Genomic DNA, 23,545 nt, shown 5'->3' on the forward strand with positions numbered 1-23,545 from the left:
TCCAAGAAATATCCAGGTTTCACATTAAAATACAGTAAAACCTTGGTTGGCCAGCATAATTTGTTCCAGAAATATGCTTGTAATCCAAAGCGCTTGTATATCAAAGCGAATTTCTGCATAAGAAATAATGGAAACTTAGATGATTCATTCCACAACCCCAAAATATTCATATGAAAAAAATTGCAATACTGCAATAAATATAAAATAATAAAGGAGATACAAAATACAAAGAAAAATAAATTAATCTGCACTTACCATTGGAAACCTTCATGGCTGGTGTGAGGGAGACAAGAGAGAGGAGGATTATTGCGTAGGACAACTTTCAGTATCACTAATGGAATCACTGCTATCTATTGGCTGAAGGGAAACTTTTCCTTTTCATACAACTTTAACAAGGAACCTATCCAATGACCTAGAATGCAGCAAAGCCTTCCTAAGCTTATCTTGTATGGAAAAACAAAGGACTGTCCATAGACGCTTTAAAGTGACAAAAATATACTACTGCCAGTTGTGGGCCCCTTCCAACGTTCTGAAAAATCACTGATTTCTGCCAAACACCACAGCCTGAGATGGAGCCTCCGAGCATGGGAAACAACCCCCTACAATCCCGCAGTGAGAGGGAGAGAGAAGAACCATTGGCTCAGGTGTGATCACGTGACTTTCAGCATCACGTACTACTAGTATTGCAAGGCATCGCTCATTTATCAAGTTAAAATTTATTAGAGATGTTTGTTTCTCTTGTAGAACACTCAGAGACCAAGTTACTCACAATCCAAGGTTTTGCTGTACTTGATTTGTAAAAATTTTCTTTGTATACTTCAAAGTACTATGTAAATTATCATGACTTTTTCTTTCTCTATTTAGTAGGAATAAGATATGTAAGTTTGAGTGGGAATACATCATAATGATATAGTGTATAGACTCTGGAGCTAGACTTTCTGGGTTCAAACTCAAATGCCACCTTTACTGATTGTGCAAGCTTGAGCAAGTTATTTCATCTCTCTGGTCCTCAGTTTCCTCCATTATAAAATGGAGATTAAGTAGCTACCTAAAATAGTTTTTGTAAATATTTAATGAATTACAATGTGCAGGATATAAAAAGAGTGCTGGGCACACAGTAAGTGCTATATAAGTGCTTGCTTTTACCATTATTTCAGGGTTATTTTTATTAATTATACTATTACCATTATTTTTAACTTGCTTTTGTACTTAACAGTTTTTTCTCTCTTCTACTTCATTATTTTACCTCTAATTTCTCCATTCGGTTTTATTTAAATGTATTTTATTTTTGCTATGTTAGATGCTAAATTTCTTTATTTTAGTTTATTCTTCCCTAAAAACTATGACTAGTCTAGATTACAAATTTTTCCTTCCTTTATCACTATTTTGACTTTATACCTAAAAGTGTGACATACAGTATTTCACTATTGATTTGTTTCTAAGTATTGTAGTAGAATGATATTTTTCATTTCTTTTGGACCCAAGAATGAATGAATGAAAAAATATATAATTTATATAATAATCTTTTATAATTATAATTATATATTATATATCATTTATATCATAAATCAGTATATCATTATATCTCATTATAAATTATATGATAATATATAATTATATTATAAATAATACTTTATCGTACTGATGAATACAATTTTACTTCAGCTGGAGATGTCAGAGAAGACAATCAGACAAGAAAAATAAATAATTGGCATAATAAATAAAAAGGTGAATAATTAAAAACCAAAAATTAATTAAATAAAAAGGTGAATAATTAAAAACTAAAAACTAATTAAGAAGTTGAATAATTAAAAACTAAAAAATAATTAAGTCACAGGGATAAACAGTATAGCATAGGGAATAGAGTTTATGGTACTATAATAGGTGCCAGATGATAACTACATTTGTGGCAGGCATAGTATAATGTATAGCGTTGCTAAATCACTCCGTTGTACACCGAAAGCCTATATAACATCATGTGTCAACCATACTTCAAAATGAATACAGAAATAAAAGTATTTTTTTAAACAGAAAATGAATTGCTACCATTTACATGAAATATGATATATGCTAAAAATCAAAGTACGTATCTGGAAAATCTGAATATTTCACATGGAAAAAATTACCATGCAGTCATACAATAAACTAAGAGAGATTTTTTATAAAGAGAATTTAGTACAATGTCTAGATGCAAGATGAACTTACAGAAATCAATAAACTTCTTTAACAGAACTATCAACTAGTTAGAGGCCATAATAAAATACCAAACACAGATAAAATGCTTAGAAATGAGCTAACTAGAAAATAAGAAAGACCTAAAAAATCCTTTAAAAGCACTACTGAATAGCAGACTTAACGAAGTGAAAGGGCATGCCACATTTCTTGATAGGAAGAAACACCATCCTAAAGACAGCAAACTTTTTGCCAATGGGTGAACGTGATATGTTAACAGAATCACACTAAAAGTGCCATTGGGAGTTTTTATTTTCTTCTAGACAAGCTGACCCTAAATTTTGTGTGAAAAAAATAAACAGGATTACTAGAGAAACTTTTGAGGGGTAATGAGCAGAACTAACCCTACCAGGTATTAAAGCACATCATTAAGCTATAACTGCAAAAACACTCAAGCTATGCTGCACAGAGACATACATATAGAATTCAATGGAATATGATGTTCAGAAATACACCCAAATATATAATTAGATAAAACAAAGTTGGGATATCAAATCAGGTAGAAAAGATGCATTGCTTTATAACTGGTGTTTGGACAAAGCAATAGACATTGGGAAAAAAGAAATATGTTTTGAAATTTTCCTTATTCCTTAACCTCAAATAAATTATAAGGAAACCAAGATTCAAGCCAAAAGAATACAACCACAAAAGTTACACAACAAAATCTGAGGTTTTGTTTTGTACTTTTCCAAATATAATTCAGATGTCAAAACTCATAAAACAATCAATAATTAAATTACACAGAAGTTTTTTTTCATCTATGTGAAAACAAGATCTACCATAAAGAAATTCAGAAGAATTTTTAAAGTAATGAAAACTTACCACAAGGCATTAATTTCCGAATTATATGAATGGCTTTATAAATCAGTAAGAAAAAGGCTGAAACCCAACAAAAGGAATAAACTGACAGGTCATAAAAAAAAATGAATCTTAAGCATATACAAAGATGTTCAAGCAATTCATAACAATGGAAACTAAAATTGTTACCACTTTTTACCCAGTATATTTTTGAAACAATGATAGCACATTACAAAAGCCATGAAAATACGTCCTCTTATAGATTACTATAGTAAAAATTTATAATCTCTGTGTGAGGCATTTTGATAATATTTATCACAATTTTAAATGTCTATAATCTTTCCCTTAGCTATTAAACTTCTAGGAATTCACCCCAAAGATATAATTACACAAGTAAAAATGATAACAAAGATATTTATTTGATCCAATATTATTTATATTAGCAAAGGCTTGGAAACTACTTCAATTAAATGGAAAATATATCCATTCGTATGAGTCTGCATAGATAAACTTTGATACATCTATATAACCCCAATTATGTAGCCTTAAAAAAGAAAAAGGTATTTTTATATAATGATACTCAATAAAATGAAAAAAGCAAATGTAAAACTATGTCATATGTTCACGTTACCATATGTGAAAAACTTAATGTATACATCCTGTATAAGCATAAAATAAATACTGAAGAATTCACAGCTAATTGGTATTAGTGTCTCCATGGTTCACGGATAAAGTCTTACTTTTAACTACTTAAAAGACATGCATATAATATTTAAAAATGAATATAATCATTACTTTAAAAAAGAAAAGCAGTGAACCAAGTCATTAGTCACAAGATACATGAATGAAATTTCCAATTTATTAACTAATAATGAAGAGAATTCACTATCATCTCAGTTCCTCTGTCTCTGGCAACAATAGAATATATAAACTTGCAAAATTATACAATAAAATACTGTGCAGTAATCAAAAGAATAAACTTACACCACGTGATGTTAGCAATATGGCAGAACAGGAAGCTCCAAATCCTTCTCTCCTAACAGAAACACCAACTCAAACAATAATACAGGGACAGATTCTCTTTGTAAGAAATTCAAAAACCAGGGGCACCTGGTTGGCTCACTGGGTTAAGTGTGCAATTCTTGATTTCAGCTCAGGTCATGATTTCATGGTTCCTCGGTTCAAGCCCTACGTGGGGCTCTGTGCTGACAGTAGGGAGCCTGCTTGGGATTCTCTCTCTGTCCCTCTCTCTCTCTGCCCCTCCCCCTGCTTGTGTGCTCGCTCTCTCGCTCTCTCTCTAAACTTACAAAAAAATGCTTTATTAAAAAAAAAGAAATTCAAAAACCAGTTAAGGGGCTCCAACACCCCAGGAGACCATAAAACTAGCCACATTCAAGCCAATAGTAAAATTCACGGCACTCACTTGCAATATGCCTACATTCTAGCTCAGTGTGGCACACCTGGGAAAAAAAAATTCGCATCCTGGCTTCTACCCGGAGAGGAAAAGAGAATATTGAAACAAGCATTAAGTGTTCAGACCTTTTGAGGGCTGCCTGAGAGACTTGTGTCTATCCTGCCTGAATCTAAGCATTAACAGAAAACGGCACCAGGTTGGGGCTGCTAAGAACAAAGGCTATCATTTGATCTAGCATGCATTCACTCACCATAGTTCTTCCCCCTGGGTGGAACAAATGGGAGAAAACTGCCCAACTCTCAGTGTCTCTCTAGGGAGGAAAAAAGTTGGAGCGTGCATCCAATATTCCACCTTTCCACAGAGTTGCCTGAGGGAATGGTTTATGTCTTGCCTGACTATAAGGTTTGAAACTATCCTACATATTCTGAAATTCTAGAGGCAACTGAAAATAAGAGATTTGAGTAGCTTGCAGCAAGTTTTAAGAACCTGTCCTACCCAGACATCAAAAAAGTATAAATCAGGAGCTGTTAATATAAAAAACCAACAAATTCCTTCATTTGGGGATTTACAGGCACAAATCCAAAGATATATCCACAAAGAAGGTTTGAGAGTCCATCCAGAATATGTACCAGGGCTGACTGGTGAAGATCTTTCCCAGGTAAAGACAGTATGTAAACACTGGGAGATGTGGCTGCTCTTCTTAAGTGTTTAAATCCTAGCACAAAATCAGAGTAACACAAGAAACAGGGGAATGTGACCTAATAAAAGGAATAAAAAAAAAAAAACTCTCTAGAAACCAATCCTGAGAAAAGGCATATGAATTATCTGACAATTTAAAATAAGCCTTATAAAGACACTCACTCACTGAGCTCAAGAAAGCAATGCATAAAGAAAATGAGGATATCAATAAAGATAAAATATTTAACAAGAATCAAAAATTTTGGAGCTAAAGAATACAATAACTGATGTGGAAAAAAAAAAAAGAAAAAAGTCCCTGGTACTGGGGGAGGGGAGGTTCGCAGACTTGATCAACCTCAAGTATCAGCAAACTGAAAGACAGATCATTTGAAATTATTCAGTTAGAGAAACAAACAAACAACAACAACAACAAAATTTAAAAAGGGTGAAGAATAACTAAGGGATTTCTGAAAAAATATCAACAGATGGAGATACGTATTATGGGATTGCCAGAAAGAGTAGACACAGAGAAAAAGGGGAAGACAGCTTATCTGAATAAATTATTCCTGAAGACTTCTCAATCTGAGGAAGGAAACCAGACTCAAGAAACCCAATTCAAGAAACCCAATTAACTTCTATTATGAGAAACCCAAAGAAGTCCAAACACACAGCCAGAAAGACAATCTATGGAATGTGAGAAAATACTTACGAATCATATATCTGATAAAGTGGTAATATCCAAAACATAAAACGAACCCCTACAATTCATTAGCAAAAAAAAAAAAACAAAACAAAACTAAATAACACAATCGAAAAGAAGCAAAGGACTTGCATACACATTTCTCCAAAGACAACATACAAATGACCAACAGAAATATGAAAAGGTATGTAACATCACTAACATCAGGGAGATGCAAATCAAAACTACAAGATGATATGACCTTACACATGTTAAGTTGGCCATGATTAAAAAAAACAGAATAATATGTGTTGGTGAGGATGTTGAGAAATTAGAACTCTTCTACATTGTTGGTGGAAATGTAAAAGGGCATAATCAGTATAAAAAACAACAACAACAAACAAACAAACAGTATGGAGGTTCCTCAAAAAGAAAACTACAATATGATCCAGAAATCCCATTCTGGGTCTTTATCCAAAAGAATTAAAATTTGGGTCTTGAAGTATTTGTATTCTCATGTTCACTGCAGCAATATTCACAATAGCTAAGAGTTGGAAATAACCTAAATATTTATTGACAGGTGAATAAGGAAAATGTGGTACACACATACAATGGAACATTATTGAGCCTTTATAAAGAAGAAAATTCTGTCATGTATTACAACATAGACAGACTTTGAGGACATTATGCTAAGTGAAATAAGCCAGTCATAACGGACAAATACTGTGTTTCCATATATACGAGGTATCTAAGAGAGTCAAGTGCATAGAAGCAGAATGAATAATGCTAGTTGTCAGGGGCTGGGAGAAATGATAATGTGAAAGTAGTCAACAATACTACACTGTATACCTACAGATTTGTTTCAAGGCTAGATTTCATGTTACATGTGTTTTGCCACAACAACAAAAAAATTAAGAGGATGAATTCTGTGTGTAATAACATGGATGCATATGATACGCATACAAGATGCCAAATAACAAAGAGTACTTAACATATGATCCCAATTATTTAAAGGTCAAAAATAAGTCAAAATAATTCATGGTGATAAAGTAAGAATAATGGTTATTTTTAGAAGGCAGTTACAGAGAAGGATGTGTATGGTAGCTCCTTGGTGCTGGTAATGTTCTTTATCTTGATCTGGTTGGTATTTGCATGGGTAAAACCAAGTTGCAGACCTAAGATTTTTACACTTTACTGTAGGCACGATATACTTAAAAAAACTTAATACAGAAGTTTTAAGAATACAATGGGCCTAATGTAAGTGATGAATCACTGAATTCTACTCCTGAAACCAATATTGCACTGTATCTTAACTAAAATTTCACTAGAAAAAAAAAGACATAAAAAAATACAATGTGACTAAACTGAAGGGAAATAGACCATAACTTCTTTATTTCATATACTTTTAGATTAGTCAAAGAGCACGATGCAGAGATGATATACCATTTGCTAAGCTTACTAAACCAACTCTCTATTTTATGGTCTGAGTATCTTGATACAATGTCTTTTTGGTACAAGTGAAGTTTTAATATGGAAATACCAAACACTTAACTAAAATTTTTAGTGTTTGCAGGAAGTTTGGCACCAGACAAATAGGTAATTGACAATGTGCTATTTACATAGAATTATCTGTGTCTTCAGGGACAATTCTTGGTTGTGCATACTCTTTCAGATCAATCATTTTTATTGTGTCAGTTTCTGGCATTTTAGCATTCTATTGACCCTACAATGTAGTTTACTAAGGCCACTTGAAGGAAATAACAGAAGAGTGGCTGAAGTGTACTTAACTCTAAACAGCTCTTTCAAAACTATCTTGGATGACAATTTTATTCTTCTGAATACAAATCTGAGGGGCGCCCACTCATAGAGCAATGGGCACTGATTTGCACAGATTTATAACAAGCAAAGCAAAGTGGCCAACAATAAGTCCCTATACTAATTTTAGCTTTGAAAAAAACATTCAGCTCTTGCTAGGACAAGAAAGACAAAGTGTTATCCCAACAGCCAAAGGCTGCAGGTTATCAGCCTTGACAAGAAGCTCTATAATTATCCTGGCTATGGTCAGTCTAGAGGTAAGACTACTCAAAGGATAATGATCTGAAAGCCTAATTACAATTTAAAATAAGCCTGTCCTGAAAATGGGCTAAAAGTAAAAATCAGGAACAAAGAAAACAAATTACCCTTGTAGATGTGGTAAGAGGGAAAATGAAAATCACAACTCTTCCAACAGACATAGCCAGAAAATAGCTCTTTTTTTGCATTGACGCAGGAAATTAGGATAGTTATCTGTTGGTATATGGAAGTTCTCCAGAACTAAGACATATCCTAGGAGGAGTTCTGCCATTCCTAATAGGCAACCTAAGGTTATGGCACAAGCTTCAAAAAATTACAGTTTTAAGGAATTGAATAATTTTATGATCAGATATCTAGAAAGTTGGCATTATAACTTCAACATATGTGTAAGTTTTACATCCTTTTGAAAATATAAATTTTCTGTTGCAATATATTAAGAGATTCAAATGAGCACCATGATTTTTTAAGTAAATAATTCTTTTTGTTTTAAATGTTTATTTTAAGAAAGAGAGACAGAGAGAACAGGAGCATGGGAGGGGCAGAGAGAGAGAGAGAGAGAGAGAGAGAGAGAGAGAGAGAGAGGTAGAGAGAGAATCCCAAGCAGGCTCTGTGCTGTCAGCACAGTGTCTGAGGTGGGGCCCCATCTCACGAATCATGAGGTCATGACCTGAGCCAAAATCAAGAATCAGACTCTTAACTACTGAGCCACCCAGGTGCCCCTCAGTGAATAATTCTTAATGTAGCTCTTCTCAAGGTGCCTCACCTCTGATCCAATCAACTTGACTTACTTTTTCAATGAGGCAATACTGAGGACGGCTTCCTGCATTATAGAACATGATTCTTAACATTGACTGTACATTTGTATCACCCAAGAAACTTAAATACATCCTGAGACCCCGGCCTCCCCACCAGATACCTGATTTAATTGTTCTGAGATGGAAACTGCTCACTAATCGTTATAATAATTCCTCAAGTGTGTCTAATATGCACGTAGGATGCAAACCACTGGGGTAGTGATTCAGCAGTCAGCTCAAATCAGGAGTCAGCAAACTATGGTTCACAAGCCAAATCCAGCCAGCTGCTTATTTCTGTAAAAACGTTTAGTGGACACAGCCACACACATGTGTTTCTGTGTTGTACTGTCTGTGGATGCTTTTTCCCTCCAAAGCCAGAGTTGAATAGATGTAGAAGAAACTGTATGATCCACTAAGTCTAAAATACTAATGGACCCTTTATAGAAAAAGTCTGCCAATTTTTGGTAAGCCTTTCTATCAAGCAAGGGAATTAACAGTGAATGAAATATCCTATGAGGGGCCAAGCCTAGTAATGACATATATCAGTTAGCCCTATACGCTATTGGTCATACTCCGGTATCATGGCTACCTAATTATAGGCAAGGTGAAGTGAAGTCATACACTGTGTGCCCAGAAAGAAAAAGGAAATATTTACTGAAGCGTTAGCATGACTCTGTCATACAGATATAAAATGAAAATATTAAAAGCCACTAACATACTTTGGAATAATAAGCATTTTTAATGTTTAAATATGTGGCAACAAAAAGAGCTACATTCAACTTTTACTGCTTGTCTGGTCGTTCTTGGTGTTTCTGTGGGTCACTCACTGCTCAGCGCACAAAATAAAGAAAGAAATAGGATGTAAAATTATGTTTTTGGACACCATGTTTAATGTTTTCATTTCTGATCCTATTTCCCTGACAGCATCTCTGTGATTTCAATGTGATCATTTCTATTATCAGAGAAAACTGAAGTTCAAAGAAGTTCAATGAATTGTGCAAAATTACAGTGGGTGGTATCATCAGAAGAGTGGCTTTCCCCTAACTCTAAGCCTCGTCTTCACATGAAGCCAGGGACAGCTCCTGAGAAAGGGTGGGCATATCTCTGCTGCATCTCATGGTTTCAACAGCTAGGACTGCCGTTTATTTTTTATTTTTTTAATGTTTATTCATTTTTGAGTGAGTGAGAGAGAGAGAGAGAGACAGAGCATAAGTCGAGGAGGGTCAGAGAGGGAGGGAGACACAGAATCCAAAGCAGGCTCCAGACTCTAAGTGGTCAGCACAGAGCCCAATGTGGGGCTGGAACTCATGAACAAGGAGATCATGACCTCAGCTAGCTGAAGTCAGAAGCTCAACCCACTGAGCCACTCAGGCCCCCCTAGGACTTCCATTTTAATAGAGGAGATGGTGACTTGCTTCAGACACTCACCATAGTGAACTTTCCCTCAAGATGTTTCTTTAAAAGTCAACAAGGAAAGTATGTTTATTTGGAGAACACAAGGACGATAAAATGAAAATCCTCTCCTCTTCAAAAAATTTTCCTTCCTACTACTATTCATTTTAATCTTCCATGAATAGAAATTCCTTGGGAACCTACTATCCCTTCCTAGTCCAATTATTTCTCTGGGGCTGCCTTCTGGGGAAAAACCTTACCTTATGAAATTCTGGTGTTTATCAACTTTTCCAATATTCTTTCAAATATCCAAGGTCTGGTAATACCCACTGTGTAAGCTGTCAAAGAGTTCCCCACCCTCTAGGTGATCCAGTTTGGTAGGCAGAGAAATGACTAAGTTCTCAGTCTTCAGATATCTCTTTGGCTGGTCACTCTTGGATAATGCAGGGAGCCCAATGATGGGTCTCAAAAATACCGTCCCAATTGCTTGAACTTGTGAAGCTTACTACACATGGAAAAGTTTTTGCAGATGTAGTTAAATTAGGGTTTTTTAATTAAGAAATTATCCTGGATTACCTGACTGAGCCCTCATTGCCATTTTACATATCCTTTTAAGGGAAAGGCACATGAAGATTTATCAGAGCCCTACAGAGAAGACAACACGAAGGAGGGAGAGGCTGCAGTGATCCAGTCACAAGACAAGGAACATGGGCAGCCACAGCAGGAGCTCGAAGAGGCAAGGAACAGATTCTCTCCGACAGCCTCCCAGGTGAATGCAGCCTTGCTGACACATTTCCTGAAGTTTCTAGCCACCAAATTTGTGGTTAATTTGTGACATCAGCCTCAGGAAACTAATACAGGTCTTATGTGAATAATCCCAACTCAGGAACAATTTCCATTCTGTAAAGAACAGGGTAAGAGAGAGAAATATCCTCTCTCTTCTGAATGTATCATTTTAGTCTTGAAAAGTATTTTTTACTTTCTTAAACTATGCTCTCAGCAATTATAATTTCAGTGCTTTCCTTCCTCACCACCCCCCACCCCATATACTTTCTCTTCACTGCTCTGAATAGAATAACATTGTTACTTCTATGCTACCACCTGTTAATTGTTTATACATTTTGTCCAAATCAGTTCAACCATCAGACTGTGGTTTTCCAAATGCAGTAAAACCTTGGATCACTAGTAACTTGTTCTGCGAGTGTCCTGCAAGATGAGCAAACATTTCTAATAAATTTTAACTTGATAAACGAGCCATGTCCTTCAATACGATGAACGTCACATGATCTTGAAATTCTCTTTGATGTACGAGTGCTTTGGATTACTATCATGTTTCTGGAACAAATTATGCTCGCAAACCAAGGTTTTACTGTATTGCATTTATTCATTCCATTTACCTTCCCCAACCTTTTATTTCTGCCTTGTCAGGTCAATTACTTTCCTTTGACCCACTGACCAAGTTTCTTCTTGTTAATTCTAAGCTTTATTTCTGATATGACTTAGGCTTAGAAAAGGCTTCTTTAACTGCTTGGGTCCTGCAAAACACTCCAAATGTAGACCCCAGCCTATGTTTCCAAAATTACTTCTTCTAAACTAATAAAGCAAAGTTCAGATCTAGACACACTGAAGTTCTCAAATAAAACTAGAACTATCTCTGTGTGGGAAAATAAGCATCATCACACATGGAAAGTTATGGGGTTAGAAAGAATCCACTTAAACTTTTTCTCTAAATGGCAACTTACTAATTAACCTTTAAATTGCAATACACTGTCTGAGGACTAAAGGCAAAATAAAGAACCATGGAAGATACAAAGAGAATTCAACTTCTAATCTGTATCTCAGTTTTCCCTATCTCTGTCATTCTTTTACTCTGTTTTCTCTATGTCTGCACAGCCCCTACCACAATGACTCCCCTTAGGATATACAGAGAGAGAAACTAGGTTACTTAAAAATACAGAGATATCAGAGGTGTGGAGGGAGTAGGAAATAAGGAAGGAAGTGAGGACCCAGTATTTATCTTCTCCTAATGCCTTTCTTTTTTATTCCCTTCAGTATCAGATCCATTTCACTCCAATTAAAAAGCCGCATCCCAAAGAATCAATGCTTGTATTTTTTTTTATAAGTTCATTTATTTTGAGACAGCATGCACACATGGTGGGGAGGGGAAGAGAGAGAGAATGAGAAACAGGCTCCACACTGTTAGCACAGAAGCCAACACAGGGCTCAATCTCAGTTTGTGAGACCATGACCAGAGCTGAAATCAGGAGTTGGGCGCTTAAGCAACTGAGCCACTCAGGTGCCCCCAATGCTAGTATCTTAAATCGAGATCTCAACAGTCATTCATACATCTGCATATACATAATATAGACACACTTTTACTTTGTTCCACCAGTAATACATACTATACACAAGCATGAAGTGATCTGAAGAAAATGAGATAAAAATGAGACAGAAAATGAGATAAAAAAAATATTCATGTAAGAATTGACATAGAGATATAAAAACAGTACGTTCTGTGCTGTTGATAAAGTTAGTGGGCAAATTCAGGTTTAAGATTCTGTCAAGAACTATGAAGGGCCTGGGATTTCAACCCTGCTGGCAAACTTACAAGTTAGACTGTCACAATTTTATGGATACTGGTAGAAGACATAGCTTAGTAAGCAGCATGGGCTTCCCATTAGCATCCATTCCCTTTGGCCCCCATATCCCATAGAGCAACCCAGAGTGAGTCTGGGAAATGTTTGGGATAGGTTCCGTGCAGTGAGTTTGCTCATAACTGAGGAAGGCCAAGCTCAGGAAACTCTATGATGTTCTAGCAGGCAACTGGCAAACTTGCCTGACTTTTGCCCCAGAAGGAGACGTTATCTTTTCTATACTGAAAAAACAAACAAAAAAAAGAAATTAAAAAATCTGTCCTCTGCTTAAAAGAAGACACTTTTATCTGCCAAGACTGCTATAAAAACATCCTAGAAAACATAGTCTAGAACAAAGATGGTCAGCACTTCAGTTCACAAGAAATGCAGACGTTTCAGAGACCAACAGAAAAGCATCTCCCAACCGCTTCTTTGACATGATAATGAGGGAAATACATTAGATCCTGAGATCCATAATTGAAATGTGAATTAATTAAAAAAAACTATCAAGCAAATATGTTCAGCATTTCAATTTTTTTCCAGGGGCACATGGGTGGCTCGGTCAGTTAAGCGTCTGACTTTGGCTCAGGTCATGATCTCACGGTTTGTGAATTTGAGCCCCGCATCAGGATCTGTGCTGACAGCTCAGAGCCTGGAGTCTGCTTCAGGTTCTGTGTCTCCCTCTCTCTCTCTGCCCCTCCCCCACACATTCTCTCTCTCTCTCTCTCTCTCTCTCTCCCTCTCTCAAAAATAAACATTTTAAAAAACTTATTTGCAGAGCTTCTGGGCTATAAGGTTGGCTATCAGAATTTATCCTCTATTATCTGTTGACGAAATTAAAATGAAATGTACCAATTAAAAAGCAAAATAAGCTAGAGAACCTGTACATCAGTGGTAGACTAATCCAGCCCTATATGGTGCACACTTAAGGGTAGTGTAGTTTGTGCTAATCGTCCATTATCACCTTGCCCTACTGACTTGCTATTTTGATGTATGTATTATAAAGGAGCTCATTATTCAAAGGTAATACTCCATTCTGTGACTTGTATATTTTGTCACTATTACAGAAAATTCACATTAAAATATTTAGTCTGTTAGCTTTATCCAAGCCTATGTGGTAGCATCGGTAATGCTGCTGTCTTGAGGCAAGTCCAGATGTTCCTATAGCCCCAATGTGTCATGGGAAAAGATTCAAGGGAAATTCAAGATCAAGTCCAACCAAGCCAACAAGAGGAAAGGGAATAGTATTCAGAAAAGGGAGTAATTGCTTGAGCCTTAATTCAACACTTTTTCCATTTTGTTTTCAAATGTAGTAGGCCATTGTTCCAAGTTAATCAGTGATACTCAAGTATGAATACTTTGAATTCTGTTGCAGTATGGTTTCATGTCTCAATGTATACAATATAGGAAAAGCGAGGGCCACTCACCTACTACTTTCAACACTGTCTACTGAGATTTTAGTTCTTGGAACTTGAAACCAAATACAAGCTATTGTCAGGTCAGGCAGCCCTGTAGCTGTTCTGACATCTAAATGGCTTCAGACCGCTACAAACATTTGCTGTGAAAAATTCACCCTTTGTTCTGCATTTTGTTTCTATAAAACCATTAAAAAGTCTTTTCAGAAAAGAAAAGAAAAATGTCTCCATTAATTATATTTTCTATATATTTTGCTGCATTTTCTCCCAATATTACATTTCTAGACATGTGAATACACGCATCAGTATCCTTTTACTTTTATAGTATTTAGTCACCCCCCCATGATTGCATAATACTCTATTCACTGGATATATTGTGATATATTTAAACATTTCCCTGTTTTTATATTTTTATTTTGATTATAACAATTGTAAAAAATTATGGAAAGGACATTTTTCCAATACAATACAATAATAATTGTATCCAATACAATACAATAATAATACAATAATCCAATACAATAATAATTGTAAAAAATTATGAAAGGATATTGCATACAGCATTTTTGTTTTCACAATTATTCATCAGGATAAAATTTCAGAGAGGATACTATTGTATCAAAGATACATTTAAAAAATTACTATGAAATTGTCAAAAGTTGCCCTATTTCCTCTTTTTCCTCCCACCTCTTTCCTGGTGTCTGTCCTACATTAAGTTCAAGAAGGATACAGTTTCCATCACTAGTTAGCTGGCGAAATCATTCAAATAATGAGCTCTTGAGGATTTTCTTCAACTTTTTGACTATTACCTTCTAGGATTGATATTTAGTGCTTTATGTTAACTCTACTTTTTGAGCTCTGTAAAAATAGGCTAAAAATTGGGAGTGTAAACTGGATTTTACTGATAAACAACTTATGTCTCAGAAAGGTTAAGTAATTTATCCAAGGTTATAACTAGTCAGTGGTGGCGCTAGAATTCAAACCCACATCTGACATTCAACTACACTACTCTCTTCACCAAAATACTGAAGGTCCAAAGCATAGCCCTTCCATAGGTGAACTTTTAGGCGCCTATAAAAGAGATTTTTTTGTGTGTGAGAGGAGCCATTCCTAGTAACCTTCAAATCTCACCTCTTCACAACCATTTTCGCTGGTGAATTATAATGCTGGGACTGTTGAAGATTTTAGTGATGAATAAATCATATTCCAAAAGAGTCTCTTTCTCCAAGGTTAGCATGGTGTGGACCTATTTCATTTAATTCATCCTACATCTTTACAGATGAATCCACTTTAAAATTGCTGCATATTTCTTATTTAACTACACTTAAAAGCAGATTTCTCCCAATTTTTTTTCAGTTACATTATATAGGGCATTCCCATCTTGCCCCTTGTTATCTATACATTTTCACCTAGCCAAAAGGGGTATTAAAAAGCATGATAGTCTTTTCTATATATATTGAATTACATTTTATTGAAAAAGTTTCCAGAAAACATTCCAGTGAGGGAGCATTTTAAAATACTGGTTCAATGTTTGCTACTTTTCTTGGAGAAAAATGCCCCAAATTTAACTACATAAGACCAGTCTCAATGATTAGTATATGCCAATGGCTCCAGAAGATTTAACACAGGGATAATAGAGATACAATTGTGTGATGTATGCTAGTTTACCTTTTAAAAAATTAATAGATTTGCACCTATGAATTCGGTTTTGTTTTTACTCCTTTCTTTTCATGATTCATACCTGGTAAATCACAAGATTTCTTCTTGTAAACGTGAATCTGATAAGGAAAACAACACATATGATGCTCATTTATTTCATCTGCTCCTTATATAAATCACTCTGCCTAATATAAAACTCACTGAAAAATCCCTATAAAAGAGATGTTAAAATATAATCTTGGAGGGGCGCCTGACTCAGTTGGTTAGGTATCCCACGTTGGCTCAGGTCATGATCTCACAGACTGAGCCCCGTGTCAGGCTCTGTGCTGACAGCTCAGAGCCTGAACCCTGCTTCAGATTCTGTGTCTCCCTCTCTCTGCCTTTCCCCCACTCATGCTCTGTCTCTCTCTCTCTCTTTCTCAAAAATAAACAAACATTAACAAAAATCTAAGTTTAAAAAACAAATAAAAATATAAAATAAAGTATAAACTTGGAAATATACCAAAAAATATGTCTTAATATTATAAATTTAGAGTTAAAATCAACCACTGTAGATATTTTTATTGAGTGACTCCTAATCAAAATACAGAGGTCTTAGTAAAAGTACACAAGAACTAAGTTGTGTGGACACTATGGTTCTCATTCTTTGGAAATCATTCTTGGAAATCAACTACTTTACATTTTAGGTATGTAAACTCCTCAATAAACAAGTTATTGTTAACATCAAGGTTTTATCTCTAGGGAGCTACTTTCTCAAACATTAGATTTCAACATTAGCCCAGTACCCATCTATAGCACTGTAGATCAATACATATTATATGTTATATATTTATTATATATTATATATTATATAACAGGAGTTAAGATTTAAGGAGGACTATGTGCATTTACTTTCCAATAACCTATGAGATTCTTATTGTTGCTGTTACCTCTGCATTATAGTGAGAAAACCGAGACAAAGAGGTTTTTAGGGTAATGCTAGCTAGTATGTTATGTTAAATAAATAACAAGATGTATGATGGCTCAAATAAGACCAAATTTACTTTTCATTCACACACACACACGCATGCACGCACACCTACTTCTATGGTGGCTTTCCCAAAATCAAGATTCAGAGAACTTCTGTGTAATTAAACCTTGATGACTCTTCTTCATCAAGTTCACAGAAGGGGAAAGAGACTAGAGGATCAAAAGGGGGCTTTTAATTGGCTCTGTCTAGAAAAGGAACAGTACTTGTGCTCACACACAAGACTGGAAGTTTATCACAAAGCCTTACTAACCTGTGAGGGAGACTGGGCATTGTAGTCTTTCTGTATTCCTATAAAGAAGAGGTGGGTTTGCTGTCAGTAGTCAGATTCAAACCCCCAAATCAATGCATGTGTAGTAAGTATGTATAATAAATCTTTTTATCTGATTATTAAAGCAGTATCTGCTGAAAGTTAGAAAATACAAAGAGTATGAGGACACTTTAAAACCACCTAGAAAACTATCACTTGGAGAAAATCACCATTAGTATAGTTGATGTTATACATTTTCCATTGCATTTTGATATAATTGACATTATCTAGTAAATTCCATTTTTACATTCACTTAAATAAAATACATCAGTATGAGTATATAGCCTTCATTCTATGGCATATCATTACTTTAATTAACCAATCTTCCATTGTTGGGAATTTAGCTGATCTTCAAATTCTTCCTTTGCAAACAACCCTATCATGTTCATCATTAAATTTCCATAATTTAATTATTTCTTCATAATAGATTCCCTTAATTTGGATAACTAAATCTGAAACTATAAAAATTCTACAAAAGCTTATCAAGGAATTTTACACACTCACCACTAGAATCTTGGAGTGATCTATTTTCTTGTAAGCCTATACACAAAGAGTATTTTTCATTTTAGGTAAACAAATCTTTGCTAATTTGATAAATAAAAGAGAAGGCATAATATTATTTAAAATGGTTTATTGCTAATAAAGTAACCACTTTCCAGTATTTTAATAGTCATGGGTTTTTTCTTTATATAAGAAAGACATATTATTGTCTCAATATTGTAGGAATATAGAGTTGTAGGCATTTAGACATTCTTGTGCCCTGAAAATGCAAACTATGCTGAATCTCAACTCTATAACATCTTAAGCAATCTCACCAAACTGGGTCTCAATTTCTTTAACTACATCAGTTGGGATAATATCTGTCACTCAAATAATCATTAGGCTATGAAACATTTCGCATGAAAATTCCAATATAACACATAGTTGACAACAAACATTATTTTCCTTCCTTTCTCAGAAAAAATACACAAGCATACAGTCTGCTTACCAAATGCTGACTTGTATGATTATCTTGCCCTTCCCACTAACACATCTATTAAATAAGTTCCACCTACAAGCTCACCAGGCAGCAGGTCAAATGTATTAGTTCATGTAAAAAATAAAAATGATAGCAGAGATCAGTTTGGTCACCTTAACATGACTATAACATTATAGAATGGGCAATTTTCTAAAAAATTAGTGCACTTTAAATATTAAATTATTAACCAGCACTTTCTTTATGCATTTTCAAGTTACCTTACAGCCATTCTATTTAAAATATATTGGCACCTATCAAACTGTAGATTAGACAAAACAGTAACAGGATGCTCCAATAAAACAAGTACAAATATTTGATTCTCCTCTTTACTATTGACCTACTCTGTTGTACTAGAACCTTGGCTTCCTCATCTTAGCATGAGATTATACCTGTATAAAGCCTGACTTCTTAAAAAAACACCTTGACTGTCAGAGTCAAAGCAACATTAATCTACCTAGAAAAATAACTTCAAAACAACTAATCTTGCAATGGTCAAAGATGAACTAACAGGGGCAAGAAATAAATACGTGCATTAAATTTAAACACATAATCTACATTAAAATCAAGGAGCTAGAGTCTTCTGATTCTGACCATAAGAGGGTATCAGATCAATCACCCCAGTAAAAGCACCTAAAAAAGCTAGAACAAATTTATTTATAAAACAATTCTTACAGGTATTACATAACAACCAAGGCAGGGCTACAATCTTCAAGGAAAAAAAAGCGTACAAAATTAGCTCTCTAGTCACGCTGGCTTTTTTCCTGATGGTATTTCTAAATCATGGCACAGGGAAACAGAGCCCAGGCGGAAAGCAACTAAGGCAAGGGAATAAAAATAAGACCTCAGGGGTATCTGGTTGACTAATATTTAGGGGAAAGGAAACACAGAATAAATTCCCCAAAGCAATTAAGCCAAGGGAATAAAAATAGGAACTCAGGGGTGTCTACTTGACTGATATTTAGGGGAAAAGAAATGTGGAATAAATCCCCCCCAAAAATATGTGAAAAACTTTCATTTGGCTCTTGGCAACTGCTAACTACTAAGTGAGACTTAGGAGTTCTAATGAACAAGAGCCACTAGGGAGCGAGAGAGCTTAGCAGAGATTTGAGATGCTATCTGGTAGTGGTCTCAGTACTGACTCAGAATTTAGGTCTGAGTCAAAAGGTCATAATTAAAATCATGGTCTTTTATTTATTTTTTTAAAGTTTATTTTTTTGAGACAGAGAGCGTGGGTCACAGAGAGAGAGGAAGCGAGAGGGAATCCCAAGCAGGCTTAACACTATCAGCAGAGAGCCAGACGCAGGGCCTGAACCTACAAACTGTGAGATCATGACCTGAGCTGAAATCCAGAGTCAAACGCTTAAATGACTGAGCCATCCAGGTGCCCCTAAAATCTTGGCCTTTTAATTCATACCCTCAGAAACCAGAAGAGTAATACACCACAGGAATAAGAATCGCATACTAAGTGTGAAGGCTAGTCCCTAGGGAGGGCAAAACTACACTGAATTAATAAAACCTAAAACCATGCCTCAGCAATATCAAGGAGACCCGCTTATAATGTATTTGCCTACCACAAAAGCTTTATACTCTTCAAAGGATGATAACATAGACTTCGCTATATATTAATGAAATACCCAATACGTAATCAAAATTGCTAGATACAATGAAGTAAAAAGTGGTCAGTAAGCAAAACATAAAATAGACAAGAAACAGGACAGAAGTAGTCCAAATGTTGGAGTTAGCAGGAGAAAGCAGCTTAAAAAAATCATATACACACACACACACAAATACATATATATGTATGATTATTGCTATATATATTATTATTGTATCTCCCCCAAAATTCACACATTAGGATCCTAACACACAATGTGATAGTATTAGAGGCGGGGCCTTTGGGATGGGAGTAGGCCATGAGGGTGGAGCTCTAATGAATGGTACTGCAGCTCTTATAGATAAGACTCCAAAGGCTCCCTAACCCTTCCCACATGGGGAGAGACATGGAGAAGTTGCCAATCTGCAAACTGGAAAGGTCTTTCACCAGAACTGATTATGGTAGCACCCTGATCCTGGACTTCTGATTTCCAGAACTGTGAGGAATAAATTTCTGTCATTTGTAAGTCATGCAATCTGTGATATTTTATTATAGCAGCTCAAGCAGACTAGATATAAATTAAAGAGAATTAAAGAGAATATATTTTCTTTTTATTATATAGGAAAAAATGTTCATTATAAAACAGTAAAATAAAGATTCTGAAATTAAGAGTTTATTTGATGAGTTTAACCTCAGACTGGATTTGGCAAAAGATGGTATGATTAAATTTCAGTAAAAAATATCAAACCTGAAATTCAGAGGGGAAAAAAAAAGAAGCAAAACATAAGTAGCACATAGGACATGTTCAACGGTCTTATGTATGTCTAGCTGAAATCTGAGGAAGTGAGGACAGAGAGGAAAAAGTGAAAAAGGAAACTATATTTGAGGGAAAAGACAGAATTTATAAATCTTGTGAAAGATTAAAAATCTCAAATTCAATGCAGTTAGCAAAACCAAGAAAAATAAATATGAAGAAAATCACACACCAGCACATCGTAAGAGATATATTAATGCCAAGAGAGCAAACATGAGAACAGCAGCTAATTTTCCAAAATAAGTATTGAAGCTAGAAGACAGTGAAAAGAAAGCACAGAATTCTGTGCCTAGGCATGATTACCCTACCAAAAAAAAAAAAAAAAAAGAAAGAAAAAGAGTCAAAATTAAAGTATTTTCAGAAAAGAAAACTTGAAAGAATTTTGTTAGAAGACCAGCCAAAAAAAAAAAATATATATATATATATACATATATATATATATAAATATATATATATATAAATATAAATATAAATATATATATATTAAAGACAGTTCTTTAATTGTGAAGCAAATGAAAAGGAATAGATAGGGTAAATATGTGAATAAATGGAAATGGATACAAAGTGGGTAAAACAACAATAAAGATGACATTGATGTAAGACACATATAAAGCTAAAATTTTTAAAAATACAAAACACTGGATGAAGAAATCATATTCTGATATAAATGGAAGAAACTACTGTAAAGTGTTTTCACATTTTGGGAATTGAAAAAGTATTAATTGACATATATAGGCAATTATACATAATAAACTATATCTCAAAAATCTGAGTTAAGATTATTTAGAGAGATAATAAGAGAAATGTGAACATATTTTTCAATAATCTGTACATAAACATACCAAAATATGTACAGATAAAATATATCTGAGATTTTATCAAAATAACTGGGGAGCAGAAAGTGTACTGATTGTTGCTTTAGCTGGGTGATAGGTACTGGGGGAACACGTGTCTTTTCTGCTTTTGTTTAATCTTTTCTGTGGCAATTTGAAAAATGGTATCTTGACATTACATTCATAAAATACACACTATTTTTCAAAATTACAGTTATCTCTTCCTCCATTTGTATCTCCATCAAAATATCTTATACATGCACCCTCCTTTATGAATATCTAATCATTTCCTCCTGCTTGCTGTATCTCTCTGCCTTTTCAAATGCAAACTGAGCTGGCCTTCAGAGTTTTCCAGTTTCTCCCCACTTTCACTATTCTGTTCATAAAACAGAACACCAAGAAGGAGCGAGGTTGGGCAGAACCCCTCATAGAATAAGTATAGTTGGGAGAAGGAAAGTAGACAGTACTCTGTGAGAAGAAAGAAAAGATGCAGAGGCTAGGATTGCTCATTGTTCATTTCCTCTACTTACTCAGGCTTGCTATGGGATTATTGTCTCATAGCAAGAACACCTAACACAGAACCTGCAGGTAGCAAATTACTAACTGCTAGTGTCAACCTTTGCAATTTCACGTATGATACTTTTCATATACAGTGTTTCATCAGGTCATATAATTATAAAATATAAATAATAGGTAGAGTTGAACCAAAGTAGCAACTAACAGAGAAACATACCCTAAATGTGGGCCCTTGATAGAAGGTTAAAGACTCTAGACAAAGAATATAGTATAAATGAACAGTAAGAGGGAACATGGTGCACACACCCTGCATGCTGGTGAGTGAAATCAAGCTATCACACCCACTTCATTGACACCAAACTATTTGTTCTACCCCGAACATTCCTTGAGACTTAACAATACTTTATTCCCCTTGTGTGGGTCTCTCTGTTGGCAGTCCGAAGGGGTTTACAAAGTTTCTTTTAAGAATTCAGAAGTAGGGGTGGCTGGATGGCTCAGTTTATTGAGTATCTGACTCTTGATTTCAGCTCAAGTCATAATCTCATGGTTCATGAGTTGAAGCTCTGCATAGTACTCTGAACACTGACAGTGCAGAACCTGCCTGGGATTCTTTCCCCCCCTCCCCCACCACCTCTCTCTCTCTCAAAATAAATAAATAAACTAAAATTTTTTTAAAAAGAATTTAGAAGTAAAGGACATATCTTTATCCATGGAAGGTAGAATGATAAAAGCAATCTAACCCCAAAATATTTTGTCAGAAACAGTTTCCTCTATAAAAAAAAAAAAAAAAAAAAAAAAAAAAAAAAATGCATACAATAGTGAATTCTAGATCAAAGAAAAATAAATGAAGATTTTGGAGATTTTACCATTATATATACATGTGCAACATTTTTGCCAAATGGAATGTTTACATATGATATACATATATTTGAAATGCATACATATATACACATACCTGTACACATGTGTACATATCTCATAGTGTGTGTATATATATATATACACACATATATATGTATATAGGATTTATTATATATGTATATGTATATATGTATACATATTATATATGTATATATGTATATAGGATTTATCATAAGGAATTGGCTCACATGACTCTGCAGACTGAGAGTTTCCACAATCTGCTGTCTGCAAGATAGAGCCCACTGGAAAGCCAGTAGGGTAGTTTGAAGGACTTCTAGTCTGAGAACCTGGCATTACAAGGGCAGGTAAAGATCCATGTGCAGCTCTCACAGTCAGGCAAAGAGAGCAAGTCTCCCTTTCTTCCACCTTTTTTGTTCTATTACGACCCTCAATAGATTAGGTGATGCCCACATATACATTAGGAAAGTCAATTCGATTTACTCAGCCTATCAATTTAAACATTAGTCTCTTCCAAAAATACTCTCACAGACATAACCCAGGAAAAAAGAATGTTTAACCAGATGTCTGGGCATCTCACGATTCTGTCACAATTTTGACACAAAATAAACTATCACAATAAATATGACATGGGTCTCAGTTGACGTCTACTGGGTGTTCACCACTGAAATCAAAACACATTTGAATGTGAGGAGTGGACACGTGGAATCTCCCCACCGGGTGTTTCTTTGCATGAAAACCACCTCCTGGAATGAGGCATTGGAAGAGAGCTGAGTACTCAAATATT

This window comes from Panthera onca, chromosome C2, assembly GCF_046562875.1.
Source record: "Panthera onca isolate mPanOnc1 chromosome C2, mPanOnc1 haplotype 2, whole genome shotgun sequence".
Lineage (NCBI taxonomy): Eukaryota > Metazoa > Chordata > Mammalia > Carnivora > Felidae > Panthera > Panthera onca.